This window comes from Zosterops lateralis, assembly GCF_965231275.1.
Source record: "Zosterops lateralis genome assembly, chromosome: 23".
Taxonomy (NCBI): domain Eukaryota; kingdom Metazoa; phylum Chordata; class Aves; order Passeriformes; family Zosteropidae; genus Zosterops; species Zosterops lateralis.
Window position 1 is genome coordinate 6,062,767 of NC_139783.1, and position 13,972 is coordinate 6,076,738.

Genomic DNA, 13,972 nt, shown 5'->3' on the forward strand with positions numbered 1-13,972 from the left:
TCAGCCTGGGGAGGGCAGGGCCTGAGTAGACAGGGGACCCCCAGTACAAGCGTGACCCCCAGCTGCTGGGACAGGGGGAACCCCCAAACACCAAAGGGGAGAGACCAGAGACAGGGGAACTCCTGCAAGGCATTTTCAGGGCTGAATGTTGATGTTTGGGAGGTTTTTCTGGAGCCCAGATGGGCAGTGATCTCTAGAGATGGACTTGGGCAAAACCTTAAACTCAACGTGCTGATCCCTTGTTTTCACCCCAAATCAGGACCTCCCACTCCAAACCATTGGCCAAGTGGAGGAGGAGGCTGCAAGGAAGAGGAAGATGCCCCGGGACAGCCAGGCAGGTGAGGAGGAAGTCAGTGCCCCTTTCCCCCTCTCTCCTGCTCCATCTCCCAGCCCAGCACGGCCCCCGGCTGCAGGACAACCCCACTGCCAACACCGTCCTGCTGGGGATGGACTGAGGGGATCTCCTTCCCCTTCCCTGTGGCACGGAGGCAAATCCCATCCTCTCCTTGTCCTTCCTCCCCCAGACAAGAAGCTGAGGATGGAGACCAGGGAGGACAAATCCCCACAGCAGAACTTTATGGAAGAGGCTTTTTTGAGTGGCTCCACATCACAGGAATCCAACAGGGAGGAAAAGTCCCAGAGATCCCACAGGAGGAGGGGCTCCAAACCCATCCCAGGGTGCTCTGAGGAGGAAAGACCCACCCTGTGCCGGGAAGGTGGACAGACCTTCAGCCGGGGCTCTGAGCTGGTCCATGAGCAGCTTCATGATGGGGAGAAGCCCCACAAGTGCTTGGAGTGTGGGAAGAGCTTCAGCCAGAGGTCCCAACTGATCGGACACCAGCGGATCCACACTGGGGAGAGGCCCTACGAGTGTCCCCAGTGTGGGAAGAGGTTTAAGACCAGCTCCAGTCTCCTCCTGCATGAGCGCATTCACACTGATGAGAGGCCCTTCCGCTGCCCCGACTGCAGGAAGGGTTTCAAGTACAGCTCCCACCTTGTCAGGCACCAGCGCATCCACACTGGGGAGAGGCCCCACGAGTGTGGGGAATGTGGGATGAGCTTCACCCACAGATCCAACCTGATCAGCCACCAGAGGATCCACACCAGGGAACGGCCCTACCAGTGTGAGAAATGTGGGAAGAGCTTCAGCCAACGCTCTACCTTGATCCACCACCAGAACACCCACGCTAAGGAAAGGCCATACAAGTGTGAGGAATGTGGGAAGGGCTTCAACCAGAGGTCCCACCTGATAATCCACCAAATGATCCACACTGGGGAGAGGCCCTATGAGTGTTCTGAGTGTGGGAAGAGGTTTAAGACCAGTTCCCATCTCCTCTCACACCAGCGGATTCACACAGAGGAGAGGCCCTTCCGCTGCCCCGACTGCAGGAAGGGCTTCAAGCACAACTCCACCCTCGTCACCCACCGGCGCATCCACACTGGGGAGAGGCCCCACGAGTGTCCCCAGTGTGGGAAGAGCTTCACCCAGAGCTCTAACTTGACTCAACACCAGCGGAGTCACCGATAAAGGAACGGCCCTGAGAGTGCCCCAACTGTGGGAAGAGCTTCCTGCATTGCTCCAACTCCATCCCCCATTGGAGGACCCACGTTGGGCAGGGCCCTGTTGACCCACATTTGCCATGATCTGCACTGGGCGGACACTGGACTGGTGTTTTGGTGTATTCCCTTCGTTAATTATTTCACCTTATGTTGTTGGTTTTACCCAAGTTAACTCCCTCTCTACCAGTTGTTTGTCACTCCCTGTACCTGCCCCTTGCCTCACCTACAGGATGTCAATACTTGTCTGTCCCTGCCCTCAGTTCTGGAAGATTCCATGTTCTTCGACACGCCAATGGTTTCCTTAAGTTGTGTCCTCCCCTGGTTCCTCCATTGGTTGTTTTTCTGCAAGTCCCTCCCTGTGACCCTCCCCAGGTTATACCCTATTGCTTGGATATGTGTTCCCTCCCTCAGTTCCTTCCCTGTAAGTGGATGCACAGCCGTATTCTTTGTCTTTCATCCCTGACCCTTTCAAGGAATAAATCACCTTGGAAATCATACAAAGCATCCCTCTTTTTCCTTGCCTGCATTCCACGGCGTTGCAGCATCCCAGTGCTGTAGAGAGCAGGCCGTGCTCTGCTGCCCCCCAGGTCATTTCTGACTGGGGGCAGCCACTCTTGGCGCTGGTGCCTGGGAGCTGGTCGGGCTGAAGGGAAACTCCAGCACTGCAGCAGGCTGGTGCTCCTTTTGTTTGCTGGTCCCTAATAAATATTCTTTTGATTCATCTTCATCCCTTTAAAAGAGACAAAATTGGGGTAAAACCCAACAAATTCATCAAAGGCACCTAAAGCCTCACTTTTTCACTAGTGCTTTGATGGAATCTGGGATTCAGGAAGATACTTGGAAGGATGTGGACATTTTGGGGGTATTTGTTGTGGTTGTCTTCATTTCTTGGTGCTCAAAGAAATGAGAAGGTTTGTTGAATCATCTCAAAACCTCTCAATGCCACTGGAAATTACTCAGTCCCACCCCAAAATTACTTGATTCCACAGCCCCTCGGGATGGGATGGGGTTGGAAGGGAATTGGGTGAAGTGGGATGCAAATCAGGAGGGGTGAGATGGGCATTGGGTGGGGCAGGATTGGTGGGAGGGTGTTTGGGAGGTGTGAAATTGAATAAATAAGGCTTGGGAAGGGGGTTTTGATGTATAAAAGGAATGGGATGGGTTCAGGTTGGGACTGGGAGGGTGGGGTGCTGTCTAGAAGGAGACACCAAAGATTGGGGAAGATTAAAGGAGGAGGAGCCGATTAGTGAGGGAGTTTATGGATATTTCATGTTCCTGAAGAGATTTTGGGGTATCCCATGTTTCTGAGGTGGTTTTGGGGCACTCCCCAGCTCTTTGGAGGGGTTTCCTGCAGCAGCTCCCTGCAGCCCCATTGCCAGGGGTGGTTGCCTTGGGCACCAGCTCAGAGCTGCAGCCACAGTCCATTGCCTCGGTGCTGGAGAGCAGAGAAATGATGAATGGCCCCAGACATCTCCAGGGTGTGTTTGGGGGCCAGGGTAAGTTCTGTGTAGGTGGGGCGGTCACTGCCCCAGCCCCAGCCACTGCAGCCTCTGCTCCAGCCCCAAAGTGGCTGCCAAGCCCCTGGCACCCCAAAAACCCCACCTGTGAGAGGGACCAGAGCTGGTGAGGCTGTGACACGGGTGTGACACTGACACGTCCCACAGCCCCAGAGCTCCCAGCAGCTGAGATGGTGCTGGATCCAAGGGGGACTGTGGATCTCTCTCTCCCTCCCTCTCTTCTCCTGACTTCCTCTTCTGGAAATCTGGAGAACTGTAAGTTGGACAGGTCAGAGTTTTCTCAGTCAGTGCTTTGTGAAGTGATTAACTTGAGTTCCGTGTTGCTTTAAGATTTCCCATGTAGCTCATTCTCTGAAATTTGCAAGTTAAAAGTTTGTTCTCCACCCTGGTGAGAAGTTTGTTGTTTTCTCCCATGTGCCCCCTGAGGGGATCGAGGTACCTCAAGTCCCTTTCCAACAGCGGCCGAGCCAGCTTGGGGCACAGCAGCAGGAACTGCAGTGCTGAGCAAGGCCTGGCTTGGCTGGAGGGAGCAGAAAGGCCAAGCCCTGAGCCCAGGCCTGGCACAGCAGGGCCTGTCCCTCCCGGGTGCCTCGGGGCTCTTTGTGGCGCACTGGGATGGCAGGGGCAGCAAGGACAAATGGCATCAAACTGCAAGCCCTGCCAGCCTCCTCAGGGAGGGGCCAGGGAGGAGCAAAGTGCAGGCCCTGAAAGGAAAGTTCCTCCTGTGGGGCCTCCAGAGGCGCTGCCAGAGCCCAGGGGACAAAGGCCTGGGTGCCTGTGGCCCTGCCAGCCCTGCCCAGCCCTTGGCCATGTGTCCTGCAGGCTGTGCCCCCTGTGCGTGCTGCTGCTGTGCCCTGGCCGGCTGCACACGCCCATCTCGCTGTCCCCCCCAGCATTTCCCAGCCCAGCATTTCTGTGCCCTCCCTGGGCTCCCTGCACCCAGCGCTGCCGGCTCCTGGCACACAGAGCCAGGCCAGGAGCCCACCCTGCCAAGGGCCTTTGGAGCAGCCTGGTGCCTGCCATGGCTCCTGACCTCAGCAGCTGCTCCTGGGATGCTTCCATGGAACCCGAGCACAGCAACGCTGCTGGCCATTGGCCCTGCTCAGGCTCACACACTATCAGGGCACATTCCCTGCCTGGAGGATTCGTGCCTGACCCAAGCCCTGCACTTATGGCTCCAGCATTGCTTTCCAACAAGAACAGGGGAAGGCAAACTGTGTGTAGCTCATGGTATTTTACAATGTCTAAAACTGGCTAAGTCATCGGTCTTAGAGGTGAGATCCATTTGGAATGAATGGGATGGAGAAGTAGTGCAAGATAGAAAATGGGAGCATAAAAATCAAAAGCAGAAAACATCTTGGATTGCTTTTTCCATTTTCATTTCACTTCTGGAAAGCTGTTTCAATTTTTCAGGAATTTTCTCCACAGTCTGTCCTGCTCTTTTCAAGAACCTTTCCTGGAGAATGAGGTCAAACTTTTGTCACAAGATGTGGCACCAACTGCAGCTTCTTTTGGCTTTCCACACCATGAGTGCAGCACAACTCCTGCAGCAAAGCAGGACAATTATTTGGAGAACCTTAGAACTTGTCCTTTTTTTTCCTGTTGGGCTGAGGAGTTGTGCCATTAGTTAGGTTTTCATTGTAACTGTTCTACCCTAAGAAAACATGACAGGGTATCTGGAGTTGTTAGAGAATACAAGCCTGGCTGAATGCAGAGAATGAATCTCCAGAGGCTGCAATCAGGAGTGGAGAGTTGTGTGATAATCATTCCAACATGCCCATGGACATCTGGAAAGTGATCTAGAACATGAAAATGGACTGACAAAGTTTTTTTTTTTGTGTTCAGTTTAGATTATTCTACATCTCATGCATTGATCTAAATCAAGAGCACAATCAGTTCATGATAAGCACCAGAACAAGCTGAACTTGTCTGAATAGATGACTGAAAGGATCTGAAAAGGAAAAATACAATAGAGAATGACTTGGTGAACTTTGTCTGGAAGAAGGGTCATTTTTTCTAATCATTTCTAATCGATTCCCTCTGTGTTTGTCCTTTGGAAAAAGGCCATTTTCATCCCAGATGCCTCATGAAATGAGAAGCCTGAGCTTGTGGAAGTGCCTGAAAGATGCCCTGTTCCTCTGCAGGGACACTCAGGCTGAAACAGGAGCCTGAGGCCTGTCTTGGGAAGGCTCCTGGGAGCTGGAATTGGTGGCGTGCTGGGAGAGGAGGAGCAGGGGGAGAAGGATGGGCGCTGCTGTGTGGCAGGAGCAGGAGGTTTGGGCCGCAGGACATTCCGCCTGCGCCGCTGCCCCGCAATGGGCGGCCGTGCTCGGGGCTCTGGGCCTGGCCCCGCCTGCGCTGAGCTCCCGACACTGCGGGAGCTGCCCGGGCTGGGCTCAGGTTCCCGCTGGCCCTGGGCAGCAGGCTGGGCTCCAGCTGGGATCAGCAGCAGCTGCAAATACCTCTGCCCATCTCCACTTGCTGCTGCTGCTGCTCGAAGGAAGCAATGAAGGGAGTCGAGGAGTTCTGGTTTCTCTTTCTCCTGGTGGATTATTTTCATTTTATTTGACATTGCAGAGGCAATTTCTGTGATGGTCTCTGCCAGTTGATTCTGTTTCAGCAGCAGCAGCAGCAACAGGGCTGTGTTTGAGTGCTGCAAATGTGGCCTGTGTGGCTTTAATTCTCCTCAACTTTGTTGTCAGGGACTTGCAAACATTTGGAGTTCTGCTACTCATGATGCCAGAGTTTCCTATCATAAAAGCACCTCTGGGTGGCACTGATCAAAAAAGGCATTTGCAGTTTTACTGATAAAATTCAAGTGGCCACCAGAAGAGGGGCAAGAGCAGCCATGATCTACAATTGCCAAGGCAAAGGCGCAGCACCTCCTGCTGTCACCTCAGGGGGAGTAAAACAGTGCTGAAAACAGCGCTGGAAGCCGATCCTTTCTTTCTCTGCAGGCTGGGTCAGGGCAGCACAGGCGGGCCCTGAGCAATCAGGGCTGTTGGTGGGTGATTGTTGCTCTAGTGCCCAATTGAGGTGGACAAAGGCCTTGGAAGGCGAGGCAGGAGCAGGTGGGAAGGGGCCGGCGCTGCTGCTGCTCCTGCCCGGGAGCCCCGGCTGGGCCGGGCCGGCGCCCGCTGCGCTGCGGCTCCTGCTGCTGCCAGAGCCGGGCGGGACTCGGGGACAGGGAATGGACACGGGGGGACACCAAAGGCCTGCGGGGCTGCGGGGATGTTGGCGCTGGGGCCAGCGCCAGCACAGAGCTTCAGCCGCAATGAACCCAGAGGGAAAGGCTGGGGAAAGGCTCCATTGCAGCCTTTCTTTCCTCAGGACTGTGAAGAGACCGAAATGAAAGGAGAACAAGCAGGGCCCGACCCCTCCTGCTTTCGGAGGAGCCCCATGCCTGGGGCTGTGAGGGGCCATGAGGGGCCGTGAGGGGCCATGAGGGGCCAGGAGAGGTTCTGTGGGGCCATGAAGGGCTGTGAGGGGCCATGAGGGCCAGGAGAGGTTCTGTGGGGCCATGAAGGGCTGTGAGGGGCCATGAGGAGCCTCAGCCCTGGCAGGAGGGGGGTCCCACCATGTCCCCAGGGCAGGGCAGCCCTGAGGGGCCGCCAGTGCAGACGTGGCAGCAGAGCGGGCTTGGGGCACCTCCGCGAGGGGATGAGACCCTTCCCCAGCTCCAAACCACACCAAACCCACCATTAACAGGATTTTCCATCTTTAGAATCCACTGGCTACTTGGATTTGACTGTACAGTTTAATCTTGGTGGGAAAAGCAAGAGAATTTTCCCAGTGAATGATATCCAGCCATTGCTAATAATGTCTAAGATTTAAAAGTCTTACCAATGAAAAGTAATACTAATGAATAATAAGAACAAGAAATAAACCCCCAAATCCCAACACCCACCACCACACCAAAATGACAAACCTCATTTTTCTTTACCATCACAGGGTTTGTGAAATCAAATCCTATTAATATTCTCCATCTCTGTCTTCCCCACCAGATAAATGAGGCCATTTGCAGTGTTTAATACAAGTCACAATTGAGACCTGGAGGGAAGAACAGGGAGACACTACCAATTTCCATGTCAAACCCAGCAGGCCAACTCCAAAGCGGAGAGAATAAAATGGAATGGGGACAGGGGCTGGTCAGATGTTCCTCTAAAGGATCCGAAAATTGCCTCCAAGTGAACAGGAGGGGAAAATAAATCCCTATAAACCTCCCTGTGTGTTCAGGGCCTCAGCTGTGAGGAGCTGGACATGGACAGAGGCATCTGGAACAGTTCTGTCCTCAGGCTGAGCTCTCCACCCCTGCCCTGAAGTCAATCAAGTGCTTTCCCAGAGGATTCCATGGTTGCCAACCACCCCTCCAGATGTGCCTCACAGGAGCACAGAACCTTTTTCAAGATCAGGAGAGCAGAAAAAAATGACAAGAGATACCCAATCAAACTCTGTTTAAAAACCTGGAAAAAAACAGTTACTAGTTGAACTCTGAAGCCCAGCTGTGTGCCTTGGAATCCAAAGGAAAACTGGAAAGGCTTTTCACAAGGACTGACACTGAAGAGCTAACAGATGAATGTGTGTGGCATTTTTAGAGGCTTCCAATTTTCTACATTTTTCCTTGAACTGTTGAACTTGACTTTATCTTTGCCTCCTCTTGCACCAAAGGAGCCTCATTGCACCAGCCAGGAAGGCAAAGCTCATTCCTGGCCCTGGCTGGTGCTGTTCCTGCAGCATTTCCATCCCTCCTGGGGCCTCTTCCCTCAGGGTCCCCAGCAGCAGCTGCTGGAGCAGCACATGGAAGCTGCAGATGGAAGTGCTGCCCAGCCCAGGCTGAAGCTACAAAAGGATCCTGCTGACAGGAACGCCAAGATTCCCTCCCAGGGGCCCTGCAGACACTTCCCCATCTGTTCTGTCTGCTCCATGCAGACACTGCAGGGGACATCTTGTCTCTCCTTTGGGGCAGGGCCAGGAGCCCAAATTCACACTCCAAATGCTGGATTCTGGCCCATTTCTGCATCTGCTGAGATGGGCTCCAGCATTATCCAGAGAAACTCGCTGTACTTCATCCTCCAGCTTGAAAACCCAGCCCTTGGAAAGGGTTTTTATAAGGACCACAAGTCATAATCCAAATAAGATTGATTTGCAATTGTTTACCCTTTGTTCTCTGTGGTAGTCTTCTGTGCCATGAAACTCATCTTCAATTAGACTGCAAAGAATGAGTCTGAAGCCTGCAGTACCAGAACAAAACAAAGCCAGTCGGATTTCCTTATGAAAACTGGAAGACATAAAAAATAGTAAATGTGTTTTTCTCTTCAAACCATTTTTCAGATAAACATAACACATATACGATAGGCAAATTCACACTGTGTGTGTTTTTAAAAAGGGCGAGCAGGGGTTAATTTTTGAGGAAAAGTTAGTTCTACTACCAAATTAAAAGAATTCAAAAAGGTGTTGTTTCTAGCCAGAAGGGTGTGCACAGCATTTGGGATGAGCCCAGTCCCAGCAAGGTGCTCAGAGCACAGGTTATGGGAAGGAAGGGGCCGTGGGGGACTCACTGTGAGCATCAGAGGGGCCCCAGCTTATCCCTCCTGTCCCACTCTTGCAGGTTTCTATAAACAAACCTCATTTTTCATTATTTATGTCACCAAATCACAGGAGACCAAAGACAGCAGGACCCATCCATCCTGGCAGCATTCATCTTGGAAGAGCCCTTGCATAGATGGAATTTTGAAAGTGGAATTCCAGTTACGGCTGCAGACACCCCGATGAGAAGGGCAAGTGTAGTCCACAGGAAGGAAAGCACAGAGCCCCAGTGTTTCGGGGGCAAGTGAGAGGTGCACCTCAAAAGACTAAAGCCAGCCAGACCTGTCTTTATGTCAGCATTTATCAGGAAGCAATCTTTGGATATACAGAATTTTGGATCTAGAATCCCAGTTTTGGCCATGGGCACCTGGGGGAGAATGACTGTTCTTTTCCACAGGAAGGAAAAGCACAAAGTCCAAGTGTTTAAGGGGAAGATGAGAGGTGGCTCCCCATGAGGACACAGGCAGCCTGACCTGTCTGTCCTGGTAGTGCTTGTCTGGGAGCAACCCTTGGATAGATGGGATTTTGGCAGTGGAATCCCAATTTCTGCCATGGGTATCTGGATGAGAACAACAGTTCTTTTCCAAAGGCAGAAAAGCACAGAGCCCCAGTGTTTCAAAGGCAGATGAGAGCCAGGCCTCGGGAAGCCAAGGCCAGTAAGACTTTTCAGTAATGGCAGATTTTGTCTGGAGGCAACCGTTGCATATAGAGAATTTTGGAGGTGGAATCCTAATTTCTGCCAGGAGGGGTGGGTCTTTTCCACAGCAAGAAAAGCCTGGAGCCCTGGTGTTTCAAAGGCAGATGAGAGCTGGACCTCAGGAAGCCAAGAGCAGCCAGACTTGTCAGTCATGGCAGCTTTTGTCTGGGAGCTACCCCAGGATGTTCAGAATGTGGGAGGTGGATTCCCCATTTTGGCCATGGACACCTGCAGGAGGAAGAGGACAGTTCTTTTCCACAGGAAGGAAAGCCCAGAGCCCCAGTGCTCCAGGGCCAGAGGAGAAGTGACCCTTGGGATGTGAACATCAGCTGGAACTGTAAGGCAGCCCCTGGGAGGGCAAACCAGCCAGATGTGTTCTGTGTTCCCTTGGTTTCATGGGGCCCTGTAGTGCCAACATGACTTTTGGTCCCATGAAGCCCCCAAGTGTCACAATGGCCCCTTTTTGGGGGGTTTTTAGGGCTGCACAGTGTCACTGTGGTCCTCTTAGTTCCACGAGGCCCCGCAGTGTCACAATGGCCCCTTGGTTCCCCAGAGTGTCCCAATCATCACAGAATGACAGAATCAGGTTGGAAAAGACCTTGGAGATCATCAAGTCCAACCAATGCCCTAAATACCACCTTGTCACCCAGACCACACCACTAAGTGCCCCTGGAGGGGGACAGTGACTCTGCCACCTCCCCCTGGCCAGCCCATTCCAATTCCCAATCCCCCTTTCTGTGAAGAACTTCTTCCTGTTTTCCAGCCTAAACCTCCCCTGGTGCAGCCCAAGGCTGTGTCTCCTTGTCCTGCCCCCCAGCAGATCCACCCTCACACCCAGCTTGGTGCCATCTGCAATTTGTTAATGCTGGACTCCATCCCCTCACCCAGATCATCCATGAAGATATTAAACAGGACTGGGCCCAACACACATCCCTGGGGACACCACCAGGGGCTGGACACCAACTGGATGCAGCACCATCCCCAGCACTCTCTGGGCCCAGCCTCCAGACAGTTCTTCATTCTCCAGCAAAGAGGGAACCTGCCCAAGCCGTGGGCTGCAGCTTTTCCAGGGAATGCTGTGGCTCACGGTGTCAAAGGCTTTGCTGAAGTCCAGGTAGACACATCCACAGCCTTTCCCACATCCACCAGGTGGGTCACCTGGGTATAAAGGGAGCTCAGGTTGGTCAGGCAGGACCTGCCCCTCCTAAACCCACGCTGGCTGGGTCTGATCCCTGGGCCATGCTGCAGGTGCCCTGTGATGGCACTCAAGGGGATCTGTTCCATTCCCTTGCCAGGCACCCAGGTCAGGCTGATAGGCCTGGAGTTCCCCAGATCCTCCTGCCAGCCCTTTTTGGGGATGGGCTCACATTGGCACCTCCAGTCCTCTGGGAGCTCCCCAGTGAGCCAGGACTGAGGAGAAATGATGGAGAGCAGCTGAGGGAGCTGATCCCCAGCTCCCTCATTCCCCCAGGATGGATCCCATCTGATCCCATACACCTGTGAGCATCTGAGTGGCTCAGCAGGTCGCCAGCTGCTTCCTCCTGGATTACAGGGGCTGTTGTGCTCCTGTCCCCATCTACCAGCTCAGGAGGACACTTGTCCTGAGGACAACCTGTCTTAATGTTGAAAACTGAGGCAAAGAAGGTGTTCAGTACCTCAGCCTTCTCCTCATATTTAGTTGCTGTATCCCCCCTGCATTCAATAAAGAGTGCAGGTTGTCCTTGCCCCTTCTTTTGCCATAATGTATTTGTAATAACATTTTTATTATCATTGACAGAAGTGGCCAGATTAAGATCTAATTGGGCTTTCACATGCTTAATTTTCTTTCTCAGGACCTAATGACATCCTTAAACATTTCCTGGGCAGCCTTCCACTGTTTCCAAAAATGATGCATCCTCTTTTTTGCCCTGAGTTCCTGCCAAAGCTCCCCGTACATCTAGGCCAGTTTGTCCTCCTTGCCAGCTCATCTTTTGGCACACAGGCACAGCCTTGTGTCCCCAAGATTTCTTTCTTGAATTACATCAGTCCTTCCTGGACCCCTTTGTTGAAGGGCTCCTTCCCTTAAAACAAGCAGTACTTGATTCAGTAGTCTCCAAATCAGCATCCTGAACAGGCCCAACTGTGCCCTCTGGAAGTCCAGTGTAGAAGTTTTGTTGATGCTACCTCCTTGTTTAACTGAATATTGAAAACTCGATTATTTCATGGTCACTGTGCCCCAGATGGCCCTGACCACCACGTCCCCCAGCAGCCCTTCTCTGTTTGTGAACAGCAGCAGACAGAGATTTCTTGGGAGTGGCAAGAGAAGGAAACCTCCCCAAAGTGCAGCTTGGAAGGTTCAGCCTGGAGGTGCAGAGAAAGAGAAGTCGCTCCCAGGGCAGAATTGTGGTGCAGGAGGTGTCTCCCTCAGAGACATGAGATACCCCAAAATCTCTTCAGGAACATGGAATATCCAAAATCTCCCTCAGTAACAGGTTTCCCCCCAATCCCAACCCAAACCCATCCCACCCCTGCTGAACACTGAGACCCCCTTCCCAAACCCTATTTCCCCCATTTCCCATCTCCCAAACCCCAACCCACCCATCCTGCCCCACCCACTGCCCATCTCACCCCTGCTGATTTGTGTCACACTTTGCCCAATCCCCTTCCAACCCATCCCACCCTGAGGGGCTCTGAAGGGGAGTAATTGTGGGGTGGGATTGAGTAGTTTTCAGTGACATTGAGTGGTTGTGAGGTGACAGATCAAACTCCCTTGTCCCTTTGAGTGCCAAGAAATGGAGAAAACCACAGCAAACACCCCCCAAGCCCCTAAATGCTCCCATGTATCTCCCTGAATCCCAGATTCCCTGGAAACTCTAGTAAAAAGTGAGGCTTTAGATCACTTTGGTAAGTTTATTGATTTTTATCAAAATTTTGTCAATTTTAAAGGGATGGAAATGAATCAAAAGAATATTAAGGACCACCAAACAAGAAGACCACCAGCCCAGTGTCTTCCCAAAGGAGATTACAGTGAATGTGGGTCACCAGGGCTCTGCCCAACGTGGGTCGTCTGACGGGGGATGAGGTTGGAGCAGGGCACGAAGCTCTTCCCACATTTGGGGCACTCACAGGGCTTCCCTTACTGATGGCTCCGTTGGTGTCGGGTCAAGTTAGAGCTGTCTGAGAAGCTCTTCCCACACTGGGGACACTCGTGGGGCCTCTCCCCAGTGTGGATGCGCCGGTGGGTGACGAGGTGGGAGTTGTCCTTGAAGCCCTTCCTGCAGTCGGGGCAGCGGAAGGGTCTCTCATCAGTGTGAATGCGCTGGTGCTTGAGGACAGTGGAGCTGGTCTTAAACCCCTTCCCACACTCAGAACACTCATAGGGCCTCTCCCCGGTGTGGCTCATTTGGTGGATGATCAGTTGGGACCTCTGGTTGAAGCCCTTCCCACATTCCTCACACTTGTATGGCCTTTCCTCAGCGTGGGTGTTCTGGTGGTGGATCAAGGTGGATCTGTCACTGAAGCTCTTCCCACACTGCTCACACTCATAGGGCTGTTCCCTGGTGTGGATCCTCAGGTGGCGGATCAGGTGGGAGTTTCTGCTGAAGCTCATCCCACATTCCCCACACTCGTGGGGCCTCTCCCCAGTGTGGATGCGCCGGTGCCTGATGAGGTGGGAGTTTTCCTTGAAGCCCTGACTGCAGTCGGGGCAGCGGAAGGGCCTGTCCTCTGTGTGAATCTGCTGGTGCCGGAGGAGAAGGGAGCTGGTCTGAAAACTCTTCCCACACTGGGGACACTCATAGGGCCTCTCCCCAGTGTGGATCCTCTGGTGGCTGATCAGGTGGTCTCTCCGGCTGAAGCTCTTCCCACACTCCAAGCACTTGTGGGGCTTCTCCCTATCATGAAGCTGCTCATGGACCAGCTCAGAGCCTTGGCTGAAGTTCTGTCCTCCTTCCCGGATCAGGGTGGATCTTTCCTCCTCAGAGAACCCTGGGTTGGGTTTGGAGCCCCTCCTCCTGCGGGATCTCTGGGGCTTTTCCTCCCCGTTGGATTCCTGTGCTGTGGAGTTGCTCAAAACAGCCTCCCCCAAAAGGTTCTCTTGTGGGGATTTGTCCTCCCTGGTCTCCATCCTCAGCTCCTTGTCTGGGGGAGGAAGGACAAGGAGAGGATGGGATTTTCCTCTGTGCCAGAGGGAAGGGGAAGGAGATCCCCCCAGTCCATCCCCAGCAGGACGGTGTTGGCAGTGGGGTTGTCCTGCACCCGGGGGCCATGCTGGGCTGGGAGATGGAGCAGGAGAGAGGGGGAAAGGGGCACTGACTTCCTCCTCACCTGCCTGGCTGTCCTGGGGCATTTTTCTCTTCCTTGCAGCCTCCTCCTCCACTTGGCCAATGGTTTGGAATGGGAGGTCCTGCTTTCGGGTGAAAACAAGGGATGAGCACGTTGAGTTTAAGGTTTTGCCCAAGTCCATCTCTAGAGGTCACTGCCCATCTGGGGTCCAGAAAAACCTCCCAAATATCAACATTCAGCCCTGAAAATGCCTCCCAAGAGTTCCCCTGTCTCTGCTCTCTCCCCTTTGGTGTTTGGGGTTTCCCCCTGTCCCAGCTCCTGGGGGTCACGCTTGAACTGGGGGTCCCCC